The sequence below is a fragment of the Phoenix dactylifera genome, unplaced genomic scaffold (genome assembly GCF_009389715.1).
Source record: "Phoenix dactylifera cultivar Barhee BC4 unplaced genomic scaffold, palm_55x_up_171113_PBpolish2nd_filt_p 000401F, whole genome shotgun sequence".
Taxonomy (NCBI): Eukaryota; Viridiplantae; Streptophyta; class Magnoliopsida; order Arecales; family Arecaceae; genus Phoenix; species Phoenix dactylifera.
The window spans coordinates 375990-403210 of NW_024067843.1; positions in this window are offsets into that span (position 1 = coordinate 375990).

Here is a 27221-nt window from a genome sequence, read left to right on the forward strand (position 1 = left end):
GATTGGCTGCAGTAGGTTCACTGTAGGAGTAGGGTATGCACCTATAAGGAATCTATCGACCTTGATAGAAGAGGAGTGATCCTATGTGATTTGTTAGACTGAGTTCTAAGACCTTGGCCAGGGCAGTAAGTGGAAAAGGAGTTTTCCATTATCGAACTCGAGTCGAATAAATCTTGACATATGACAGACGATGGGGTTTGACGAGTTGTCCATGACCTCCGTCCTGTAGGGATCCACGATAGTAGGACTGTATCACATGTTAACTGCACCTAGAGGTTCATCATTCCATTCTGCTGGGTAGCCACTACATGCTGCTAGGTGTCACTGGTGGATGGTGGGACTCATAGGGATTATCTTGATGATCGATAAACCCTAATGAGTTGAGTTGGAATCGTTCCAACCCATTGAAAGGAGTTTTCAATGATATTGAGATAGAGATCACAATATATCTCACTACCAGTCAGAATAGAACCTATGGGGTCACACACACTAGAAGTATTGACCGATCCGATGGTTGAAATCGTGATTAGGAATCACAAGAAATCAATTTGATTGATAAGAAGTTGAAGAAGGAAAGGGAATTAATTGATTGGACTTGAAACAAGAGTCCTACTTCGGGTAGGATTCCTAGAGTCCTAATTGGATTAGGACTGGGAATCCTAGTTGGAGTAGGACTGGGATTCCTACTTGGAATAGGATTCCTACAATCCTAATGAGATTAGGAACTTTGAATTAAAATTGGATTCCTACTTGGAGTAGGATTCCTAGAAATCCTAATTGGATTAGGACTTCAGATTCAAATAGAGTCCTAATTGGATTAGGACTAAAATTAAATACATCCTAATTAGATTAGGATTCCTTAAGTCTAAATTAATTATTAATCTAATGAATCAACATGACTCCTAATTGGATTAGGATTGAAGAGTTCAATTGAGTCATGATTCATTCAAGTCCTAATTGGATTAGGACTAGCGTAGATTGAACCAAATTTGGCTAATCCTAATTGGATTGGGATTAAACCATGAGAGAGGCACCTAATCCTCTTTGGAAGAGGATTAGGTTAACCAAGTAAGAGGGACATCAGCCCCTCTCACTTGGCTAGGGCGACATGAAGAGCTAGGGCCGGCGCCCCCTTCTTAGGTAAGTTGTCATTGGAACTCCTAAATGTTAGGAGCTCCAATCCCTTTAAAAAGAGGACTAAGGGGCCGGCGCCCTAAGGAACTTCTCCTCCTCCTCCAAGCCGTGGAAGCCTCCTCTCCTCCTCTTGGTTTTCAGCCGCAAGCAAGGGAAGAAGAACTCCAAGTGTTGGCGGCATCATCTTCCTCCCTTCTTCCTTCCAACGCAGGGAAAAGAAAGAAGGCTGCGTGGGGATTCTTCTTCTTCCTCTTCTTCATCCTTCTTCTTCCTCCTCTCAAGCACAATCAAGGGTTGATTGAAAGAGAAGAGATCAGCCATCAAAAGAAGTCTTTGCAAGGGAGCTAGCACCCCGGGAAGACAAGAAAGCTTTGATCGGTTCTCTACTTCGTGTGGATACCTGTAGAGGCCGGACGTTTGAACGGCTTCAAACGAACCCTCTTCCAAAACCACGAATTCAGATTTGCGGTGATCATCTACCCACGCAAGGTGAAGATTTGATCTTCCTATTAGTTTTAAAAGTTTAATTCTTACCTAATTACGAAAGGTCTCGAAACAACGTTCATGCGATGAACGTCGAACCCGTGCATGCCGATTCCGCTGCCATCTGAAAAATTTTTAAAATATCAGCGGCATGGGCGGGTTCCCAACACCTGCTGCTAGCAGAAATTTGATTTCTGTTTCATGTCTAGCACAGGAAGGTCATATTTTTACATTTGACAAAGACTGTTGTTCTATTTATTTCAGAAATAAAATAGTCGCACGTAGTTTTATGATTGACAGTCTCTATCATTTGTATATGGATGTATCTGTAAATGTGTCTGAGCAAGAAGTGAGTGCCAAAAGATCCAGAGTTGAGATAAACCAAAAATATTTGTGGCACCTCAGGCTGGGCCATATTGGAGAAGATAGAATGAACAAAATGAAGAAAGATGGGCTTATCGGCTCATTGACTTCCGAGTCATATCCAGTTTACGAGTCCTATCTTCAAGAAAAAATGGCTAGATTGCCCTTTGTAGGACATGGGGAGAGGACCACTGAAATACTTACTCTGATATACACAGATGTGTGTGGCCCATTCGATGTGCTAGCCAGGGGACGTTATTCGTACTTCATTACCTTTACCGATGATTATTCACGGTATGGGTATGTGTATCTTATGAGACACAAATCTGAATCTTTTGAAAAGTTCAAAGAGTTCAGAAATGAAGTAGAAAAACAAACTGGAAAAACTCTTAAGGCTCTTCGATCAGATCGAGGAGGAGAATACCTTAGTGGAGAATTTCGGGACTATCTCAAGGACAATGGCATAGTCTCACAATGGACTCCTCCGGGTACACCTCAACTCAACGGGGTGTCAGAAAGGAGAAATCGGACTCTATTGGATATGGTCCAGTCCATGATGAGCTTCACTTATTTACCTATGTTTCTTTGGGGAGATGCCTTACTTACCGCAGTATATCTACTGAATAGAGTTCCCTCTAAATCCGTTCCTACCACACCGTATGAAATATGGCATGGTAAGAAACCAAGTCTTAGTCATCTCAAGATTTGGGGATGTCCGGCCCACATCAAAAGACTACAGGCGGACAAACTAGAGGCTTGGACCATAAGTGCTCGTTATATAGGATATCCTAAAGAGTCATTAGGATACAATTTTTACATCTCAGAGGATCACAATGTGTTTGTGAGCCGTCATGCCATCTTCTTGGAAACCCAGTTTATCCTTGATAGAGACAGTGGGAGGAAAATTGAGCTTGAAGAGAAAGTCTCTAAAAAGCAACGAGTTACGGATCCTATCGAACCCATTCATACAGAGCCAGTACACGATGTCCCTCAACCACCTCGCAGATCTAGTAGGGTCTCCCATCCTCCCGATAGATACTTAGGTATAGTAGAAGAGGATACCGAGGAAATGTTCCTAGTGGGAGATAGGGATCACATACAGGATCCCAAAACCTACAACGAGGCGATATCTGATATCGATTCCGAAAAAATGGTTGGAAGCTATGAAATCAGAGTTAGACTCCATGCATTCCAACCAAGTCTGGACCCTAGTAGATCCACCAGAAGGTATTGTACCTATTGGATGCAAATGGATCTACAAAAGGAAGATAGGTTCGGATGGAAAGGTAGAGACCTATAAAGCAAGGCTAGTGGCGAAAGGATATAGTCAACGCGAAGGCATTGACTATCAGGAGACCTTTTCACCATAGCCATGCTGAAATCCATCCGAATATTACTTGCCATTGCAGCATTTCATGATTATGAAATCTGGCAGATGGATGTGAAAACTGCTTTTCTGAATGGATATCTTGATGATATCTATATGGAACAACCTTTGGGTTTCACTTCCAGTGATGGAGATCACAAGGTCTGCAAGCTGCAAAAGTCCATCTATGGACTAAAGCAATCATCTCGGAGTTGAAACACTCGTTTCGATGACGCAAACAAAACATTTGATTTCATCAAAAACGAAGAGAAACCGTGTGTTTACAAAAAGGTTAGTGGGAGTGCTATCGTATTTCTCGTACTGTACGTGGATGACATCCTCCTGATAGGGAATGATATTCCCATGCTAACCTCGGTCAAGGTCTGGTTGTCAAAAGAGTTCTCCATGAAAGATCTTGGGGAAGCATCCTATATTTTGGAAATAAAAGTCTATAGAGATAGATCTAAAAGGATGCTTGGCCTATCACAGAAAATGTACATAGAGGAAGTGCTGAAAAGGTTCAGCATGGAAAACTCTAAAAGGGGTCTTTTACCCCTAAGACATGGAATTCATCTCTCCAAGAAGATGTGCCCCAACACATCTGAAGAGATTCAACGCATGAGCAAGATCCCTTATGCATTGGCAATAGGGAGCCTCATGTATGCCATGCTATGTACATGACCTGATATAGCCCTTGCTGTGAGTGTCACAAGCAGATATCAGTCGAATCCAGATGAAGAACACTGGACAGCTGTGAAGAATATTCTTAAGTACTTGAGAAGAACTAAAGATTTATTCTTGGTCTTTGGAGGATCATCAGACTTAAAGGTAGAAGGGTACACAGATTCAGACTTCATGACTGACGTCGATGATAGAAAGTCAACATCTGGATATGTGTTCTTGTGCAATGGTGGTACGGTGAATTGAAAAAGTTCTAAACAACCGATCATTGCTGATTCTACTATGGAAGCTGAATACATCGCCGCCTCTGAAGCTGCTAAGGAAGGCTTCTGGTTCAAGAAATTTATTGTGGAATTGGATGTAATGTCATCAGATGCCATAACACTCTACTGCGATAATAATGGCGTCATAGCTCTTGCTAAGGAGCCAAGGTCTCATCAGAAGTCCAAGCATATAGAGCGGCGCTTCCACCTCATACGCGACTATGTTGAGAAGAAGTATGTCGAGGTGCAGAGAGTAGACTCCGCAGACAACGTGACAGACCCATTCACTAAGCAGCTAAGTCAACAAAAGACTGAAGCCCACCTTGAGAAGATGGGACTAAGATATATGACTGATTGGCTTTAGTGCAAGTGGGAGGTTGTTAGATGTATGCCCTAGAAGCTAATCTGGCTGACACATTGTTAATTCTAGGGACATAATTTTGTACTTGACTATTTATTATTGAATAAATAAAAGGCATCTTTTTATTCATATTGTTTATGTGTCTATGAATCGTCCAAGAATTAATAAGATGATGATGCGTATTCTTAAGAGTTAAGAATTTGAGCCATGCATCATTGATTAATTTCTGAATGCTCCTGATCAATGGATCATCATAAGGATGGTGATCGATCCGATCAGTACACACATTGCTTTCCTTATGGAAGGACGAGACTCGAGTCCACAGTGTGGCGACACTGAAGTAATAGTGCAGGTGCTTGTTAAGAACAAGGGTACTGAGCGTGACCAAGACAAGAAGTCACTTGGATGTCCATCCACTTGTTAGTGACTTGCTTGATGTTGCAGTAGTGTGACTGGTCCTTTGACCTACGATGCTTCGGCTACTCACAGTGAGGTTATTGTAGTTTGACTGCACATATATATGGTCTCTAGCCATATGGGTCCATGCAGTGTAGATTGGCTGCAGTAGGTTCACTATAGGAGTAGGGTATGCACCTATAAGGAATCTATCGACCTTGATAGATAAGGAGAGATCCTATGTGATTTATAAGACTGAGTTCGTAAGGCCTCGGCCGGGGCAGATTGCACAGTGGAGAAAGAGTTCTCCGCTCTTGAACTTAAGTCGAATAAATCTTGACATATGACAGACGAAGGGGTTTGACGAGTTATCCATGACCTCCGTCTTGTACAGATCCACGATAGAAGGACTGTACACATGATAACTGCACCTAGAGGTTCATCATTCTATTCTGCTGGGTAGCCACTAATGCTACTAGGTATCACTGGTGGATGGTGGGACTCACAGGGATTATCTCGATGATCGATTAACCCTAATGAGTAGAGTTGGAATCGTTCCGACCCATTGAAAGGAGTTTTCAATGATATTATGATAGAGATCACAATATATCTCACTACCAGTCAGAATAGAACCTATGGAGTCACACACACTAGAAGTATTGACCGATCCGATGGTTGAATCGTGATTAGGAATCACAAGTAATCAATTCAATTGATATTCAGTTGAAGAAGGAACAATGGAATTAATTAATTGGACTTAAACACAAATCCTACTTCGAGTAGGATTCTTAGAGTCCTAATTGGATTAGGACTGGAAATCCTAATTGGAGTAGGACTGGGATTCCTACTTGGAGTAGGATTCCTACAATCCTAATTAGATTAGGAGTTTTGAATTAAAATTGAACTCCTACTTGGAGTAGGATTCCTAGAGTCCTAATCGGATTAGGACTTCGGATTCAAATTAGAGTCCTAATTGAATTAGGACTAAAATTAAATAAGTCCTAATTGGATTAGGATTTCTTAAGTCCTAATTAATTATTAATCTAATGAATCAACATGACTCCTAATTGGGTTAGGATTGAAGAGTTCAATTGAGTCATGATTCATTCAAGTTTTAATTGGATTAGGACTAGTATAATTTGAATCCAATTGATTCATGATTTGGTTAAACCCTAATTGGATTAGGGCTAAACCAAATTAGAACCTCCCAATCCTCCTTAGAGGAGGATTAGGGTTAGCCATAAGGGAGGGGCGTGTGCCCCTCCCCCTTGTTTCTTTGGTGCGGCAACACAAGAGGGGCCGGCACCCCTCTTGGAAATCTTTCAAGGGAGCTCCTAAAAGTTAGGAGCTCCACATGCTATTTAAGAGGAGGCTTTTGGGGGCTGACCTAATGATTGAAGTCCTCTTCTCCCTTGAGCCGTGAGCCCCTTTCTCCTCTAGTTTTTCAGCCGCAAGCAAGGAATCAAAAAGAAGGTGATTGGCGGCCCTCCTCCATCCTTGCTTTCTTCTTCCAACGCAAGGAATCCACGATAGAAGGACTGTATCACATGATAACTGCACCTAGAGGTTCATCATTCTATTCTGCTGGGTAGCCACTACATGCTACTAGGTGTCACTGGTGGATGGTGGGACTCACAGGGATTATCTCGATGATCGATTAACCCTAATGAGTAGAGTTGGAATCCTTCCGACCTATTGAAAGGAGTTTTCAATGATATTGTGATAGAGATCACAATATATCTCACTACCAGTCAGAATAGAACCTATGGGGTCACACACACTAGAAGTATTGACCGATCCGATGGTTGAATCGTGATTAGGAATCACAAGTAATCAATTCGATTGATATTCAGTTGAAGAAGAAACAATGGAATTAATTAATTGGACTTAAACACAAATCCTACTTCGAGTAGGATTCCTAGAGTCCTAATTAGATTTGGACTGGGAATCCTAATTGGAGTAGGACTGGGATTCCTACTTGGAGTAGAATTCCTACAATCCTAATTAGATTAGGAGTTTTGAATTAAAATTGAATTTCTACTTGGAGTAGGATTCCTAGAGTCCTAATCGGATTAGGACTTCGGATTCAAATTAGAGTCCTAATTGGATTAGGACTAAAATTAAATAAGTCCTAATTGGATTAGAATTTCTTAAGTCCTAATTAATTATTAATCTAATGAATCAACATGACTCCTAATTGGGTTAGGATTGAAGAGCTCAATTGAGTCATGGTTCATTCAAGTTCTAATTGGACTAGGACTAGTATAATTTGAATCCAATTGATTCATGATTTGGTTAAACCCTAATTAGATTAGGGCTAAACCAAATTAGAACCTCCCAATCCTCCTTAGAAGAGGATTAGGGTTAGCCATAAGGGAGGGGCGTGTGCCCCTCCCCCTTGTTTCTTTGGTGCGGCAACACAAGAGGGGCCGGCGCCCCTCTTGGAAATCTTTCAAGGGAGCTCCTAAAAGTTAGGAGCTCCACATGCTATTTAAGAGGAGGCTTTTGGGGGCTGACCTAATGATTGAAGTCCTCTTCTCCCTTGAGCCGTGAGCCCCCTTTCTCCTCTTGTTTTTCAGCCGCAAGCAAGGAATCAAAAAGAAGGTGATTGGCGGCCCTCCTCCATCCTTGCTTTCTTCTTCCAACGCAAGGAATCCACGATAGAAGGACTGTATCACATGATAACTGCACCTAGAGGTTCATCATTCTATTTTGCTGGGTAGCCACTACATGCTACTAGGTGTCACCGGTGGATGGTGGGATTCACAGGAATTATCTCGATGATCGATTAACCCTAATGAGTAGAGTTGGAATCGTTCTGACCCATTGAAAGGAGTTTTCAATGATATTGTAATAGAGATCACAATATATCTCACTACCAGTCAGAATAGAATCTATGGGGTCACACACACTAGAAATATTGATCGATCCGATGGTTGAATCGTGATTAGGAATCACAAGTAATCAATTAGATTGATATTCAGTTGAAGAAGGAACAATGGAATTAATTAATTGGACTTAAACATAAATCCTACTTCGAGTAGGATTTCTAGAGTCCTAATTGGATTAGGACTGGGAATCCTAATTGGAGTACGATTGGGATTCCTACTTGGAGTAGGATTCCTACAATCCTAATTAGATTAGGAGTTTTGAATTAAAATTGAATTTCTACTTGGAGTAGGATTCCTAGAGTCCTAATCGGATTAGGACTTCGGATTCAAATTAGAGTCCTAATTGGATTAGGACTAAAATTGAATAAGTCCTAATTGGACTAGGGTTTCTTAAGTCCTAATTAATTATTAATCTAATGAATCAACATGACTCCTAATTGGGCTAGGATTGAAGAGTTCAATTGAGTCATGGTTCATTCAAGTTCTAATTGGATTAGGACTAGTATAATTTGAATCCAATTGATTCATGATTTGGTTAAACCCTAATTGGATTAGGGCTAAACCAAATTAGAACCTCCCAATCCTCCTTAGAGGAGGATTAGGGTTAGCCATAAGGGAGGGGCGTGTGCCCCTCCCCCTTGTTTCTTTGGTGCAGCAACACAAGGGGGGCCGGCGCCCCTCTTGGAAATCTTTCAAGGGAGCTCCTAAAAGTTAGGAGCTCCACATGCTATTTAAGAGGAGGCTTTTGGGGGCTGACCTAATGATTGAAGTCCTCTTCTCCCTTGAGCCGTGAGCCCCCTTTCTCCTCTTATTTTTCAGCCGCAAGCAAGGAATCAAAAAGAAGGTGATTGGCGGCCCTCCTCCATCCTTGCTTTCTTCTTCCAACGCAAGGAAAACAAAAGGGCTGCAGTCAGGCTTTGGTTCTTCTTCAAGATCCCTCCTTCTTCTTCCTCCTCCCAAGCACAATCAAGGGTTGATTCAAAGGGAGGAAATCAGCCATCAAAGTCATCTCTGCAAGGGAGCTAGCACCCCGGGGAGATAGAAAGCTTGGATCGGTTCCTGCTTCGTGTGGATACCCATAGAGGCCGGACACTTGAACAGCTTCAAGCGAACCTTCATCCAAAAACCACGATCATCAGTTTGCGGTGATCATCTACCCGCACAAGGTGAAGATATGATCTTCTATTGTTTTTAAAAGTTTTTAATCCTTATCTATCTACGAACGGTTTTAAACAACGTTCATAAAATTTAAATGGTTGATCTCGCGCATGCCTCTTCCGCTGCATCTGAAATTTTTGAAATTTTTCTGCGGCATGGGCGGGTTTCTAACAAATTCCCAACACACGCAGCTGTTCAATGCATTCACAACTTCATCCAGATCACTTCACAACCACGGATCCAGCAAATCGAACCTCTTCCCTATTCTTCGCATCCTTCCAATATCCCACGTTCGGCCGTTCGTGTTTGTTCCCAACATCTGGATCAGCTCTCAGCTCCCCTGTTTCCAGTGGAACAAATCTTATCCCATTCACAAATCCAACCAAACTCCAAGCTTCCGAGCCATCCAAGGCCTCTCCACATCCCACTTCGTTTATCCTCTCCATCATCCCGATCGTATCCAGCGTCCCATATGATTCTCTGTTCATGATCTATCTTTGTCCTACATCCAACAGGGTCCCAACTCATCTTCACAGCGTCTAGAAGCCGCAGCCATCCGAGATCCTTTCCGTGTCATCCTCCATGTTGATTCTCCCACAGGATAAACTCAAATCCTCATCCACCGCATCCAGGGATCAAGGAGCAGAAGTTATCACCTTTATCTCGCTGCCTTCCATCCTTAACTTGCACTCGGAACAGAGGAGGAGTGAGGGCTGGTGAAGGCTATAAAAGGGGAGGAGACGGACCCCATGAACCCATCTCTCTCAGGCAAAATCCCACGGGAAGAAGAAGAAATAAAAGGGAGAGATAGTAGTTTGGATATTTTGGGAATGATTTCTCAAAGAAAAAAATAATGAAGTTCAAGAGGGAGAGAAAGCCGACGGAAAAAAAGACGGAGAACCCAGTCGTGATGAAGGCCTTCTACATCGCTGCTGTTGTCGCCCACGACTCCATGGAAGGCTGATCTCCTCACTAGGGCTGGATGCAGCCCTAACAAAGGGCTAAGGGTTTTGTATTTTTGATTTTTATTCTTGGGGTTGTATGAACTTATTGTTTTCAATGGATATCTTCTTTTGAATCATATTTAATTTCTGTGATTTTAAGTATGATGTTTGTACAACTGTTCTTCATGATCACTAAGTAAATATAAGATAGTCCATGCTTAGGGAAGATGCAGTGTCCTGCCACATTAGTTTAGGGTAGACATTTCATGCCAACTGAAGATGAATTATTCCCAAATTATTTTTGTGAATTTTTATTTAAATGCTTATTAGGCTTGTAGCCAATTTGCATGTTAATCCAAGAATAAATTAAAATACAAATAATCCTTGTTTCGATATTAGTGGTGAATTCCTTGCCCTAGGTTCTCTCAAACTGATATCATTTTAATTATATTTTTTTATTAAAATTTTTTAGTTAAATTTTCTTCACAAACTCTTCCTTTTAAATATTTTTATTTTTAAGAAAAATAACTGTACCCCAATTCCTATGGATCGATACCCGTAATCACTATCCTACCAGATACGTGCTATTGCGTGGTCTTTAAAGTTGACTATCAATTTTTGGCGCCGTTGCCGGGGATTGCTAGCATAGTTATTTTTCTTTTCATATAAAAAAACTTTCAAAAAAAAATAAAATAAAATAATATATATATATATCTAAAATAAAATAAAAATATCTTTTATTTTTGTTACTTTCCTTATCTTTTTTTTCTCTCTTACTAATTTTGCATTATTTGATCAGGAATCGAAGAGGAAATCTGGGACGATCAAAAAGGAAACTGCTGAAAAAGGAATGCTGTAGAGGTTTGCCTAAAAATAAAAAAAATTTGCTGGGAAAATTTTCGTTGGTAACCTCTAAACCTTTCTTATGTAAATTGATTCCCAGTTTGCTTGAAATTTTGTGGTAATTGTTTGATTTTAATTTCAGTAAAAATGTGAATGCATGCTTGATACACATACACCAATTAATCCGCACATAGTAAGGCCAATCACCCCAACAAGATAAGAACTGGATTTCATCACCAGATTCTTACCCAAATTAGGTGAACCAATTCGCACATAGCTATCACTTTAATTAAATTCAATTAGATGTTGGCTCCTAGGAATATTCGAGCTTAATAGGACGAAGATCACCGAAAGTTGCACCAATTTCGCTCTGTGGCTTAGTTGATGTCTAGGCAAGCTTTGTCCCAAGAGAGACAGTTCATCTGTTCGAGGCAAGTGGTTTTTAAGTGGGACCTTTGCAACGCATCGTGACCCCCCCACTTATCTGGGAGCTTACCTGGTCAACTCAGTTCATTAGACCGGATTGGAGGCTTAGGTGCCCTTTCAAACCAGTTAGGAGCTGTCTAGTGATTTTAGGGCAAACATAAGCATTTGAAGTGTTTCTTTTAATGCATGCTTGACTGCACTTGACTGATCAGAAGAGTTTTAGTGCATGCTAGGGTGTCGTTCCAGATCTCCGAAATTAGTACCTTTTGACCCTGAATAGAGCGTTCTATTAGGACCCTTCGAGCCGAAATCCGTACCTATAGAACCATAGGATCTGCTCCACCTCTTGAGATGGCTGAAGAGCAACCCAAACTCCTGAGGGAATACTTTACTCCCACCATTTACAGTTCTCCATCTTGCATTCGATTACCTGAAGTAGCAGCTGTACAATATGAAATAAAGTCTAGTGTGATCTAAATGCTCCCATCTTTTTACGGGCTCACTAACGAAGACCCATATAAACACCTAGATGAATTTCTTGAGATTTGCACCACTATCAAGATTCAGAACTTCACTGATGATGCTCTGAAACTTAGATTATTCCCCTTCTCCCTTAAAGACAGAGCCAAGCAATGGCTGAATTCTTTAGAGGCTAATTCAATTCGTTCCTGGGATCAAATGCAATACGAATTTCTTAAAAAATACTTTCCCATAGGAAGAACGAACCAGTTTAGACGTGCCATCACAAGCTTCTCCCAAACCGAGGGAGAAGAATTTCATGAAATCTGGGAGAGATTTCGAAACCTAATCCGTAAATGCCCGCATCATCAGATACCCAAGTGGCAATTAGTGCAATACTTTTATGACGGATTGTCTGATCGAAACCGTCAGATGGTTGATGCTTCTTGTGGGGGAACTTTCATGCTTAAAAATGAGCATGAAGCATGGGAATTGTTTGAAAATCTCAATGAAAACTCCCTTCACCATGCTTCTTGTTCTCGTCAAGCACCCCCGAGTTCTCAAAGAAAAGGGACCATTTGTGAAATAAGTCATTCTATGGATCTGTCTAGCAAGGTAGATGCATTGTCCCATAAGATTGACCAATTGATGATGGGAGGACATGTCGTTAACTCTTTCCAAGCACAAGTGTGTGCTATCTGTTCTAGCCCATCTCACCCTATTTATGAGTGCCCCTCAGCATCCCAATTCTCCGAACTCGTGCAAGAACACATCAATGCTGCTCAAACACAGCCCAGACCGGGTAATGACCCATTTTCCAATACATATAACCCGGGATGGCGGAATCATCCAAACTTTTCTTGGAAGCAGCAAGCTTCGAATACTGCCCAACCCTACTTCCAAAATTTTCAAAATCCTCAGAATTTTCAAACCCCACAAAATATTCATCCCTACCGTCCTTCGACTCAATTTCAACACACTCCTCCACCCCATAGAAACACAGCCTTTGAGGAGAAAGTATTGACCGCCCTTCAAGGTTTGGAAACCATTACACAATTGGTGCACTCTCACACGCAATCCATCGCCAAGCTAGAATCTCAGATGGGGCAACTAGCTAATGCACTGAACAAGCGAGAGGAAGGAAAGCTTCCAAGCCAACCAGTGGGTAATCCTAGGGGACAATACATGGCTCAAGAAAATCAACTAAATACAATTCATCATGAACAAGCCAATGCTTTGACTACCCTAAGGAGTGGACGTGTAGTAGACAATAAGATTGGAGAGGAAAAAAATAAGGAAAGTAAAGAAGAGGAGAGAAATGTATCACATGAAAATCCAAAACCTTCTTCTTCTTTTTCAGCTAGTCCACCATCTCACATTCCAAAAGTCCCATTTCCTAACGCTCTTAATTCACCCTCTCCCTTTGGCAAAAAGGGAACTTCACTAGAGGAGATGATTGAGGTTTTCAAACAAGTCAAAATTAACCTTCTGCTTCTTGATGCTATTAGACAAGTTCCCTCCTATGCCAAATTTCTCAAAGACCTTTGTATTCAAAAACGAAAATCTAGGACACATGTGCCTAAAAAGGTCTTCCTAACTGAGCAAGTGAGTTCTATTCTCCAACACAACATCCCTCCGAAATTCAAAGATCCTGGTGCTCCCACCATCTCCTGTGTCTTAGGAAATAATTTCATTGATCGAGCACTCTTAGATCTAGGGGCAAGTGTCAACCTTTTACCTTACTTAGTTTATGAGAAACTTAGGTTAGGTGAGTTAAAACCAACCTCGGTATCCCTTCAATTGGCTAATCGATCTATAAAAACACCACGTGGGATAATTGAAGATGTTCTTGTCAAGGTAGACAAATTTTATTTTTCAGTAGATTTTATCGTCCTTAATATGGAACATGAGCCTAATCCTAAGAAACAAATCCCCGTGATCCTTGGGCGCCCCTTTTTAGCTACAGCCAATGCGAGTATAAATTGTAGAACTGGGGTGATGAATATATTCTTTGGAAATATGAAGGTCAAGTTAAATATATTTCGTGCCTCTGATCAACCTGCAAAGAAAGTTGAGTGCTTCCTAATAGATAAAATGGACGATCTTTTAGAAGAAGCTCTTTCCTATTTTTTGGCAGACGACCCTTTGAAAACATGCTTGGCCCATTTTGACTTCGATATAGAAAAGGCCATAGCAGCAGTCAACTCTGTGCCCGACAATCAGTTTTCCACAAATTTTCTTCCTTGGAAAACTCGGCATGAGCCCGGTATGATATAATTAAGGATGCACTGCATCTGGCTGAAAACGTTAAACTTAGCGCTTGTTGGGAGGCAACCCAATTTTCATAGATTATTTTTGCACATTTTCTTGTCGTATTTTTTTCAGGAGTTTTCATATTACTAATGTAACTAAGGTACAATGCTTCTATCCTCCATATGCATCATATTTTCATCCAAAATAAAAATAATAAAAAAAATAAAATATATATAATATAATATTTTAAAAATAAAAAATAAAAAATAAACATTGAGGAAAATGTCTGATCTAGGTTGGGGGGTATAGGATTCGAATTTTTGAAGAAATTTTTCGTATTTTTAAATAAGTTTTTCAAAAAAAAATAAAAAAAAATAATTTTTATGCTTTAGTGCTAAAATGATAAACATACAAAGTATATAAATTCTAAAAAGCCCAATGACTAGTCAGGAGTAAGACAATTCGAGTTCTTTTCATTAAAAGTTCTTTTAGTGAGTTGTAAGATAATTTTTACTTCGGAATTTCATAACACACATGGCCTGCACTTCTAAGGGTTAGGTTCAACATTATGTTGCTAAGTCTAGTAGCTACCTTGAGTCCGATGAATCATACTTGTCTAATTCACTTTTATCTTAAATTAAAAAAAAGTGAATTTAGTCAGGTACATCGAAAAGGGCTATCTATTGTCAAAGGTCAGCGGGCTTGTGATGATGAACCCGAGCATAGGTCCGTAGGGGAGTCTTCATGTCCAACACCTTATGCCATCTGGCGTGGGAGTGTTGACTGAATGCTCGCTATATGGAGGAATCATTACAAGAGTAAAAATGCGTAATTTATAAATATAAAATAAAAAAAATAAAAGAGAAAATAATATTGATCTTGAAAAAGACGATAGTGTGAAAGCCATCGTTGTAAAAATTCGAGTAAACTGAAATATTACGGATAAAGCCCATGAGGTATTAAAGTAAACATTCACAACTCTCGAAATCCTGCAAGATAGGATGATTTTGAATCTGTGATTAGGTCTTATCTGACCAATTATTGGAAATTACTAGTTTTAGCAGTATTTTTTGGCGAATCTAAAGCCTTAGCTTGTGTATGATCCAGATATCACCGAGCACCCAAGTATAAATAAGTCTTACAACTCCCTAACAAAAACTTAGTAACTTCAACTTAAGTTGCGTACTGACCTAGGATTTGGGCTGACTTAGAAATTAAAATTTTGTGTGCTTTTGAAATTCTTGACATTAAGGCATTTGAAATTAGATTTTATAAAATAATAAAATAAATTTTTTCGACAGCAGTTTGTGGGTAGCTGTGCTGGAAACCCTCACGAGACAAAACTCGTCCACTAGGGCCACCTAGGGATTTAAAGCCTTATTGCATATGGTAAATGCAATCGCGATTTCTGCGAAAGTGAGTTAGTTTTTTTTTATTTTGCTCGAGGACTAGCAAAATATACGTTGGGGGGTGTGATAAGTGCTAAATAATGCATAAATTAATATCTTATTCATAGCACTTATCATTATTTTAATTCACATATTTAGTAAATTCAACTAAAAAAATGTGTTATCTTCATCATTGCATTTTAATAAATTATTAAAGATAATTCGAGTTTTACTTATTTATTTACTGATTAAGCTTAATGTGTGCAGGTCCAGTCCAATAATTCCCAAGTCATCCACTGTGGTTTAGTTTCTCCCGCATCCAATTGAGTTCAACCCCTCAAGATTAGTTTCATCCTCTCCATGGTGCACTATTTGAACCATACCATGACCGTAGATTAGCAATCATCCCATTTGTGATCAGCCACTCAAAACCCCACATCCAAACCAATCTAGTTTTCTGTAATTCCTCTCATGTATCTAGATTGACCCCAGCCGATTCATAGCTCCAACAAGTCTCACATGCTATTTCCCCTATTCCACGACATCATCCAAGGATCAGCATCCCATGCTCTCCGTGCTTATCCACAACCGTAAATCAAATTCGTTCCATCCTCTCCCCATTCCGTGAGCATCCCGAACAACTAAATCCAAAGATCCCCTGCTCCCCAGCTTCCTCGGCTTCATCCTCCCGTGACCCATGAACAAAATCATCCACTCTTCCCAGCGAGCTTCATCTCTATCGCATTCCAACTCCCTAGCTCCCACAAAGAGAACCAAGCCAGCTCTCATCCCGTCGTATCTTCATCCACGTCCTCAACCAAATCCAACTCCTTCCAAACTCCCCTGCATTCACGGCATCCAAACAGAGTTCATCCTCTCATCACCCGAAGATCTCCTCCCAGCCGTGCACATCCATTCCGAGTTCATCTTCCACGTCACCTTCATCCCAATCCGGATTTCTTCTCAGCCATTCCAAGCTTCAACAGCCTCATCCTCTTCTCCGAATCTCCCAGCTTCATCCCGTTCACATTTCAGTCATTCCACAAAATCCTAGCAACCCCACGATTCATCTTCAACTCCTCTGCTTTCGGATTACCTCTCAACCATCTAGCCAAGATCTACTCCGCATCCTCCCACGATTGCAGCTTTCTTCCCAACCTTCTCCAAAATCTTGCTCACAACATCAATCTTCTTCCGAATCCCCTGTTTCCCGCGTCATTCTGCATGAACTCCATCCATCTTCCGCAAGATATCCTCCCGAGCCTCACGGATCCATTCAACCTTCATCCCCTGCTTTGGAACAGAATTCCCAATGCTCGCAGATGTTCAACGCATTCACAACTTCATCCAGATCACTTCACAACCACGGATCCAGCAAATCGAACCTCTTCCCTATTCTCCGCATCCTTCCAATATCCCACGTTCGGCCATTCGTGTTTGTTCCCAGCATCTGGATCAGCTCCCAGTTCCCCTGTTTCCAGTGGAACAAATCTTATCCCATTCACAAATCCAACCAAACTCCAAGCTTCCGAGCCATCCAAGGCCTCTCCGCATCCCACTTCATTTATCCTCTCCATCATCCCGATCGTATCCAGCGTCCCATATGATTCTCTATTCATGATCTATCTTTGTCCCACATCCAACAGGGTCCCAACTCATCTTCACAGCGTCTGGAAGCCACAGCCGTCCGAGATCCTTTTCGTGTCATCCTCCATGTTGATTCTCCCACAGGATAAACTCAAATCCTCATCCACCGCGTCTAGGGATCAAGGAGTAGAAGTTATCACCTTTATCTCGCTGCCTTCCATCCTTATCTTGCACTCGAAACAGGGGAGGTGTGAGGGCTGGTGAAGGCTATAAAAGGGGAGGAGACGGACCCCATGAACCCATCTCTCTCAGGCAAAATCCCACGGAAAGAAGAAGAAATAAAAGGGAGAGATAGTAGTTTGGGTATTTTGGGAATGATTTCCCAAAGAAAAAAATAATGAAGTTCAAGAGGGAGAGGAAGCCGACGGGAGAAAAGAAGGAGAACCTAGTCGTGATGAAGGCCTTCTACATCGCTGCTGCTGTCGCCCACGACTCCATGGAAGGCTGATCTCCTCACTAGGGCTGGATGCAGCCCTAACAAAGGGCTAAGGGTTTGGTATTTTTGATTTTTATTCTTGGGGTTGTATGAACTTATTGTTTTCAATGGATATCTTCTTTTGAATCATATTTAATTTCTATGATTTTAAGTATGATGTTTGTACAACTGTTCTTCATGATCACTAAGTAAATATAAGATTGTCCATGCTTAGAAAAGATGCAGTGTCCTGCCACATTAGTTTAGGGTAGACATTTCATGCCAACTGAAGATGGATTATTTCCAAATTACTTTTGTGAATTTTTATTTAAATGCTTATTAGGCTTGTAGCTAATTTGCATGTTAATCCAAGAATAAATTAAAATACAAATAACCCTTGTTCCAATGTTAGTGGTGAATTTCTTGCCCCAGGTTCTCTCAAACTGATATCATTTTAATTACATTTTTTTTATTAAAATTTCTTAGTTAAGTTTTCTTCACAAACTCTTCCTTTTAAATATTTTTATTTTTAAAAAAAATAACTGTACCCCAATTCCTGTGGATCGATACCCGTAATCACTATCCTACCAGATACGTGCTATTGCGTGGTCATTAAAGTTGACTACCAGCCGACCCGAGCCAGAATGAGGTCGACCCCATGTTGAGTCGACCCTAGCAGAAACTGGGATCGACCCAACAACGGGACCCCACTTTTAAAAGGGGACCCGCGAGCAACTCTAGGGCACTGTTTCATCTTGTCCTCTTCCTAAAATCCTATTTTCCACTCTCCAATCTCTTCCAATCATCCCCAAACAGTAGAAGATTGTTTTCCCAAGCCATTGGATCAAGACCTAAGGAAGTATTTGGTGAAAATGGGACCCAAGCGAGCCGTTGCTAAGAGATCCGGAAGAGTTTCACGGCCAACCCTTGTAGATAGACAAGCTAGAGATTCTTCTACAGCGCCCCCACAAGGTGAGAAACGTGTAGAGCCTCCTCCTCCTCCCTCCCCTTTAGTTCAACTTGCAAAATATGCGGGGAGACCGGTTACCACGGGGAGAAGGATCCACTCCGAATTTTTGGATCAAGAAGGGTTCTGTTTGGGGGATTGGATTTGAAGGCAAGAATGGGAGTATCTTTGCTCCCCAGATTTGGTGACCTACCCGGGCTTGGTTCGTAAGTTCTACACCTTCCTAAAAGTTGGACCGGGAGAGCTTGTGTCTGAGGTCCGAGGAGTAAGGGTTAGGGTCTCGGAAGAAAGTTTGAGTGAGTTGCTTCATCTCCCCTGTGAAGGTGCAACTCCAGAAAGACCAGAGAGCAAGTTGAGAGCTCTACAGTTGATCTTTGAGAGAGATGATTTTGACTACTCCGAAAATGTGATAGCTAGCTCTCTATCAGCTGAGATGAGGTTGTTGCACAACTTCATAGGTCGGATTTTGTTTTCGAAGAGTGGAAGATTTGATCACATATCTGAGCGAGATTTGGTCATTATGGAGCACGTCATTCAGGGCATTCCCCTGAACCTCCCAGCTATGATGATCAGGCAGATGAGAGAGGCTATCTACAAATCGAGAGTTTTCCTGCCCTATGGTATGATACTCATCCTGGTCTTCCGACAGCATGACATATCTATGGAGGAAGAGATCTCCAGGCATCTATTATTCACTAACACTTACATTGCACGGTCCCTAGTTCGCATGGGTTATGAGAAGGTGAACGGGCAGTGGGTGCATGGAGGAGCAGGGATACATGCACCGGAGGGTGATGCACCAGAGGTTGGAGACCCCATCCCTAAGGCTAAGGTACCTGAGGATCATCCTATGGCACCTTCAGAGGCTGGACCGTCGTAATCCATACCCACGGGGTGCACAGAGGAGTTCTGGAGTAGGATGACTGAGCTTGTGTCAGCTTAGGTGAGGACTCTTTCTGGCGGATTGACAAGCAGGATGGACATTATGACTACTGAGATTAGAGACCTCAGAGAGCAGGTGGGAGCATTACAGAGAGAGAGAGAGGCTCATGGTCCTTCTATGCCTCGAGCAGCTGAGTCGGAGGTTTCGGCACAGAGTCATCCAACTCAGCAAGGTCTACGCCAGACTGAGTCCCATCAGGCTCGACCTCCCCTCGCCACTTATGCTAAGAGGATGAGGACTAGATCACAGCCCTTAAATACCCCCTAGGCTGATGTTAGCATTATGATTAGTGCCTAGGATTTATCTAGCTCTCATATGCATTTTGCTTTGTTGATGTACTTTGCACTTTGATTGAAGAACATTGTATTTTTGGCATTAATGTACTACAATGTTCCATTTTGATCAATAAAATTTGATTGTTTATTATTTACTGCTTCTACTTATCTATTGCCATACACTTGTTTGATGATAACAAAAAGGGGGAGAAGTAAGAAAAGAAAGAAGTTGCAATATAAAGGGACAAATAAGTTTGAAAATTATAGTAAGAGATAATATTCACTTAAGGGGGAGCAATATGTAACAATGAAAATTTTAAAGTCTAAATTTTTAATCAAAATTTCAGAATTTAGTACATACCTCTCATGCCTCGATACACAACCTGAAACTCTTACTTTATCTCAAATTTTTGAAGTTTCATCCTTAACCAAATACAAAAGAAAGGGAGAGAAAATTAAAAGTTTTAATTGGCAATATTTGGATAAAAGAGGGGAAGTCATTACTTTCAAATTTGAAAAGCTGAAATTCAGCAACCTGAGCTCTTCTAAAACAAATCTTCTAATTTTAAGATAAGTATCAATCTGCTCATATTCAATATTTTGTAATCATCAAAAAGGGGAAGATTGAGAATGATAGTATTATTTTGATGATTAACACAACCATTGAGAAAATATCTAATTAAGTACTATAAGTTAACGTGATACATCGCTACTGAGTTCGACACTCTCGATACATTAGAAGAATGACATCAAGATATCTTTCAATGATTAATAATGAGATAAAATTTGTAATAGAAAAGGGATAGAGAATTCCAAATTCTAATTCAGCAAATTTTCAAGTAAAATGTACTCTTAAGAGCAAAATAGTAATTTTCATTGTTAAGAGTATGTAGCACTACCATGGTATACATTCAAAATTGCTTGAAATATATTTCATTGACTGTATGGATGAGTCTAACCTTAAGATGCAACAAAGTGTGGAATGAGTCGACCCCAACATAGGTGGAGTCAACCCTGGCACATCATGGAACCATCAGGCACACCTCTGCGAAAATAGCACGGATGAACAGTAGTGGAGTCGACCCCAAATATGCTTGAGTCGACCCCAGGAGCGGAGCCGACTCCAAAGAACCTTGAGTCGACCCCAGTTTCAAGCCTAAAGAAAACAAGTCTCTGGAATTTACTGAGAGGGCCGACCCCAACTTTCCATGAGCTAACCCCAGATGGAGCCGACCCCAGGAATGTTTGAGTCGACCCCAATGGAGTCGACCCCAACTGAACATGAGTCGACCCCAAGGCTATGTCGTTCAAAATTGTATCTCTGGAATCTCTGAGAGGGTTGACCCTAATGGAACTTGAGTCGACCCCACTGTAGCTTGAGTCGACCCCAGTGAAAAACAGCTGAAATACAAGGTTCTATGATTTCTGAGAGGGCTGACCCCGCTGTAGCAGAAGTCGACCCCAGTGAAAGTTGGGTCGACCCCAATGGAAGTTGAGTTGAGCCCAAGTATAATGAACAGTGGTTTGAGTCGACCCCAGAAAAGTTTGGGTCGACCCCAGCACGGGCAGATGCATAACGGCTAGTTCTGCAGAAGTACTTTTTGACCTCCCAACGGCTAGTAACGGATAGTTTTTCAAATCTAACCAATGAGAAGTAACCTAAACATATGGAAAAGTATTTATAATGACACTATTCATCAGAACAAGTCATCCTTTGCATAAAAATCAAAGATTACTCAAGAAAGAAAAAGCCCTAGTATTCTTCAATGAGGTGCTTTATTCAAGAGTCAAAAGAAAGAGTGAAGAATTCCTTGACAAAGAAGAGAAGAGCCTTATCAAAGCGATAACTATATTCTAACTCTTCTTTGTAGCTTATAATTGTTATATGTGCTCATCTAGAAGTTTCAACCTTCTTCTTTTTAACAATCTTGTAAGGTTTGTTGGTGAGCCCGTAAAACTAACATAGATTTTTAGTGATTCCGAAAATCCAAGTTGTGGAGTGATTGATTAAAACCCTATTTGATTTTGATGAGCTCAAAGCATTTGAGTATATTTCTTGTTTACTAATGAATTCAATTAAGTGTTTCAGTGAAAATCTTGTCTAAGTGTCTCAAGACTTGGTTCATAATTTTTGGATAAGTTAAGAAGTCAGCTTGAACCAAAGTCTGAGACTCGAGTCGACTCCAGAGTATCACGAGTCGACTCCAAGCGTATCAAGTTCACTGGCACGGGCTCGAGTCGACTCCCGATCTGTACGAGTCGACTCCGACTGAGAACAGACAGAAGAACAGAAAGCTTCAACTCAGAACCTGTCAACGAGTCGACTCCCAAAGTGCGCGAGTCGACTCCGATGTTCACCGAGTCGACTCCAGGATAGTAAGAGTCGACTCCAAGAGGAACACAAAGAAAAAGTCAGAGAGCAGTTTTCGGGTCTGAGATTTGAGTCGACTCCAGTGAAACGCGAGTCGACTCCGATGGATGGCAAGTCGACTCCAAAGAAGGTGAGAGTCGACTCTCAGAGGAACACAAGAAAAAGTCAGAGAGCAATTTTCGGACTCTGAGATTCGAGTCGACTCCCGCAATATGCGAGTCGACTCCAAGACTCTGCGACCATCAACAGACAGAAGACCAAGTTACTGCCTCTGAGATTCGAGTCGACTCCCAGACAGCTCGAGTCGACTCCAAGACAGCTTCACATCAAAAAGGCAGAAGACCAAGTTTCGGAAACTGAGAGCCGAGTCGACTCCGAGGAAGTTCGAGTCGACTCCAAGACTGGACGAGCCAAAAGACAGAGAATCGGGAGTTCGGGCTCTGAGATTCGAGTCGACTCCCAGGACAGTCGAGTCGACTCGAGTAGATCAAATTCAAAATTGGATCCACGGACTTCAGTGGATGAGCCGACTCCGAAATTGCCAAGTCAGCTCCAGAAGTTGGCGAGTCGACTCCAGGTCAAGACGAGTCGACTCCCAGTCGTGAAGGCAACTTTAATTCAAATTTGGAACAGTTGCCGAGTCGACTCCGGAAAAGCTTGAGTCGACTCCCGCTACAGCCGAGTCGACTCCTGATCACGCGAGTCGACTCTAACCCACCAACGGACACATTGTCAGGCTGCGCAGAGTGTGCAGAACGGGCAGAAAAAGCTCTCTAACGGCTAGTTTCCGTGGGGGTTGGTTTAAATAGCCACAGAAGACTGTAGCAAGGTAGAGAAGAACCATTCCACTCCAACTAATCAAGCATTCAAGCTCTGCAATGTGTTCTTCAACGAAAAAGAGGAAGATCTGCATTTACTGCATCCACCTACATCTTCCCAGCAATTAAAGCCTTCTCCTCCTGCATTCAAGTCGACTACTCACTCAAGAGGAGACCAGAAGTTTAAGAAGCCATTCCTCTTCTCCAACCTAAAAGCGTTTGAGGCTTCTTAACTTCATTTATTGTTCATATTGTCTTTTATCTGCTTTTGAGAAGCTGTATTTTTCTGTTTCTTCTTTTTATTTACACATTGTATTTGCTTGGTTCAATCGGAGGATTGAATCAAGGGGATTGAGGTTGGTTGGTGAGCCGAGTGTAAAACCAACGTGTGTAAGGGTTCGATTGTGATCCCGAGAAAACAATCGGGGTGGTTCTAGTCGGTGAGCCTGGGAAAACCGACCGAGTTCGTTGTGAGCTCGTAAAACAACAAGTTTGGTTGTGAGCTTGGAAAACAACCGGCTGTAATCCAAGGGGGTTATAGTGAATTCCCATGTGAGACTTGGGGAGTGGACGTAGGAGCAAGGGTTAGCTCCGAACCACTATAAAACATGGTGTTTGTGATTGCGTGTCTCTATTCTTCTTCCTTTCATATCACTCACAGCACATAGTAATTAATTAAATAACTTACACTAGTTTTAATTACTTATCCACATCGTTTTAAATACCCAAATTATTTTAAAACCCAATTCACCCCCCCTCTTGGGTTGTCTATCTGGGCAACAAGTGGTATCAGAGCCTAAACTCTTCCACCCAAGAGTTAAAAGATCAAAATGACAACCCCATTTGGATCTTCCCACATTGAGGGTCAGTCCACCCAAAGACCCCCTTTCTTTAATGGATCCGACTACTCATACTGGAAGGCTAGGATGAGAATATTCATCCAAGCCCAAGACTATGAGATGTGGACCATTGTAGTAAATGGCCCATACATCCCATCCACATATGTAGAGGGTATCACGGTACCCAAATTAGAAAAGGATTGGGATGAACATGACATGAGAAAGGCACAACTAAATTCTAAAGCTATGAATGTGTTTTACTGTGCCTTAGACAGAAATGAATTCAATAGGATCTCTACTTGCAACTCTGCAAAAGAGATCTGGGATAGACTTGAAGTGACCCATGAGGGCACAAATCAAGTTAAAGAATCCAAAATTAATATATTGGTTCATAAGTATGAACTATTTAAAATGGATTCTAATGAGACAATCACTAGCATGTTCACTAGGTTTACTGACATTGTCAATGGCCTAAAAAGCCTTGGCAAGAACTATACTAACAGTGAGCTTGTCAGGAAAATCCTTCGGTGTCTACCAAGGTCGTGGGAAGCTAAAGTGACGGCAATCCAAGAAGCCAAGGACTTGAACAAATTACCACTCGAGGAGCTTCTTGGATCCTTAATGACGCACGAGCTAACCATGAAGCAACACAACGAGGAAGAGTCCTCCCACAAGAAAAAGGTAATAGCTCTGAAATCTACTTCATCTAACAAGGAATTATCTTGCAGTAGCAGCAGTGAAGGAGAAGAACATGAGGAAGAAGATGGTGAGGCACTTCTTGTGCGCAAGTTCAAAAAATTCATCAACCACAAGAAGGCTTATCATCAAAGGAGAGGCCCCTCAAATTCCTACCGCAAGGACAAAGGTAAGGAAAGGGAAAATGAGGGGATTGGGTGCTATGAGTGCAAAAAGCCGGGACACATCAGAGCTGAGTGTCCCTTACTAAAGAAGGGCAGCAAGTACAAGAAGAAGAAAGCCCTTGTCACCACCCTATCGGACTCCGACACACCATCTTCATCATCGGATGAAGAACAAGAAGAGAAGGCCAATTTCTGCTTCATGGCCAATGAAAATGAGGTAACTTCCGAAACACAGCTTGATTTTACATTTGATGAACTTTATGATGCTTTTAATGAATTAATGATAGAATATAAGGCAATAAATCTTAAGAATAAAGAACTAAAAATAACTAATCAATCATACCTACATAAATACGATAAATTAGTTAAGGATAAGGATTTAATCACCAAAGAAAATATAGAACTTAAGACAAGCAACCAACTTTTAACTCAAAAGACTAATACCTTAACTAAAGATAATGAAAAACTAACTAAGGAATTTTCAGAATTTAAAAACCATAAACAAATCTTAAACAAGGATCTAACAAACAAACTAAATGATCTAAAAACAGAAAATCAAACACTAACTAAAGAACTTAACAAATACAAATCCTTAGTTGAAAAATTTACATATAGTTCTGAAAAGTTAAATATGATACTCAATAGTCAACGAGCAGTATTTAATAAAGCGGGTTTAGGATATAAACCAAGAAATAAACAAAAACTTCTTAGTAACTTCTTTGTTAAAGCTGGGGAAACTAAAACTAAGAAAATAACCTACTTTTGTTGTGGAACTATAGGTCATAAAGCAAATGTGTGTAATTTTAGGAAAGGTAAATCAAGAAGGAAAATTAAAAGGGTATGGGTTCCAAAAGGAACCAACTTGACTAACCATGAAGGACCCAAGAAAACTTGGGTACCTAAGTTGACATGATTTGCTTGTGTAGGAGTGTCTTGCAGCCAAGGTCAACAAAACTGTTGGTATTTGGATAGTGGCTGCTCAAGGCACATGACGGGTGATAAGGATCAATTTTTCACCCTTGAAGCTAAGAAGGAAGGTGCTGTGACTTTTGGAGACAACAACCAAGGTCACATCATTGGTATTGGTAAAGTTCAAATCACCCCTTCAACTTTTATAGATAATGTTAGATATGTTGATGGTCTTAAGCATAACTTGTTAAGCATTAGTCAATTATGTGATAAAGGATATGATGTTATGTTTAAACCATCACTATGCATTATAACAAATCCTAATGACAATAGTTTAGTTTTTAAAGGGATTAGACGTGGAAATGTATATGTTGTTGACCTAGAAGATCTTGCAAAACATAACCAATGTTTAGTTGTTAATGAAACTAAAGATAATGATGCTAGTTGGTTATGGCACCGTAAGTTAGGTCATGCAAGCATGGACACAATAACTAAACTAGTTAAAAGAGATTCCGTGATAGGTTTGCCAAAATTAAAATTTGAAAAGAACAAAATATGTGAAGCATGTCAATTTGGCAAACAATCTAGGAACTCATTTAAATCCATAAAATGTGTCTCTACCTCTAGGCCTCTAGAATTATTACACATGGACCTATTCGGACCAACTAGAACAACAAGCCTAGGTGGAAATAAATATGGTCTAGTTATTGTAGATGATTACTCTAGGTACACATGGGTCATGTTCCTAGCACATAAGGATCAAGCATTTTCTGTTTTTAAGAAGTTCCATAAGGAAGTAACAAATGCTAGAGAGTCTTCAGTCATAGCCATTAGAAGTGACCATGGAACTGAATTCGAAAATCAGTCATTTGAGGAATTTTTAGTAAAAAGGGGATAACCCATAATTTTTTCTGCACCTAGGACACCACAACAAAATGGAGTTGTGAAAAGGAAAATAGGACTCTAGAGAAAATGGCTAGAACTATGTTATGTGAAAGTAACCTCCCTAAGTACTTTTGGAGAGAAGCCATTAATACTTCTTGCCATATATTAAATAGAGTTTTATTAAGACCCATCATAAAGAAAATACCTTATGAACTTTGGAAAAACAGAAAACCAAAAGTTAATTACTTTCATGTTTTTGGATGTAGGTGTTTTGTTCATAATAATGGGAAAGATAATCTAGGTAAATTTGACTCTAAATCGGATGAAGGAATATTCTTAGGTTACTCTACAACTAGTAAAGCCTATAGAGTCTTTAATAAAAGAACCTTAGTTATAGAAGAATCTATACATGTTGTATTTGATGACTTTAGTGACATCTCCTCTAGTAAGAAAGTTAATTTTGATGATGATGTTGAAATTCTTGAAGAAAAGATAGATGAGATGGCATTACAAGATGATAATCAAAAGTTGAGTGAAGAAGCATCATCAAGCCAAGAGGCTATTGTGAATCATGGGCTAACTAAAGCTTGGAGGTATGCTCACGGGCATCCTAAGGAACTAATTCTAGATGATCCATCTCAACCGGTTAGGACTAGAGCATCCCTTAGAAATTTAAATAACCATCTAGCTTTTGTCTCACACTTTGAGCCCAAACACATAGAAGAGGCCGAAAATGATGTAAATTGGATAAATGCAATGCAAGAAGAATTAAACCAATTTACTAGAAACAAGGTATGGAATCTAATAGAGAGACCTTCTGAATATCCTATTATAGGCACGAAATGGATTTATAAAAATAAACTTGATGAAAATGGAATTGTTA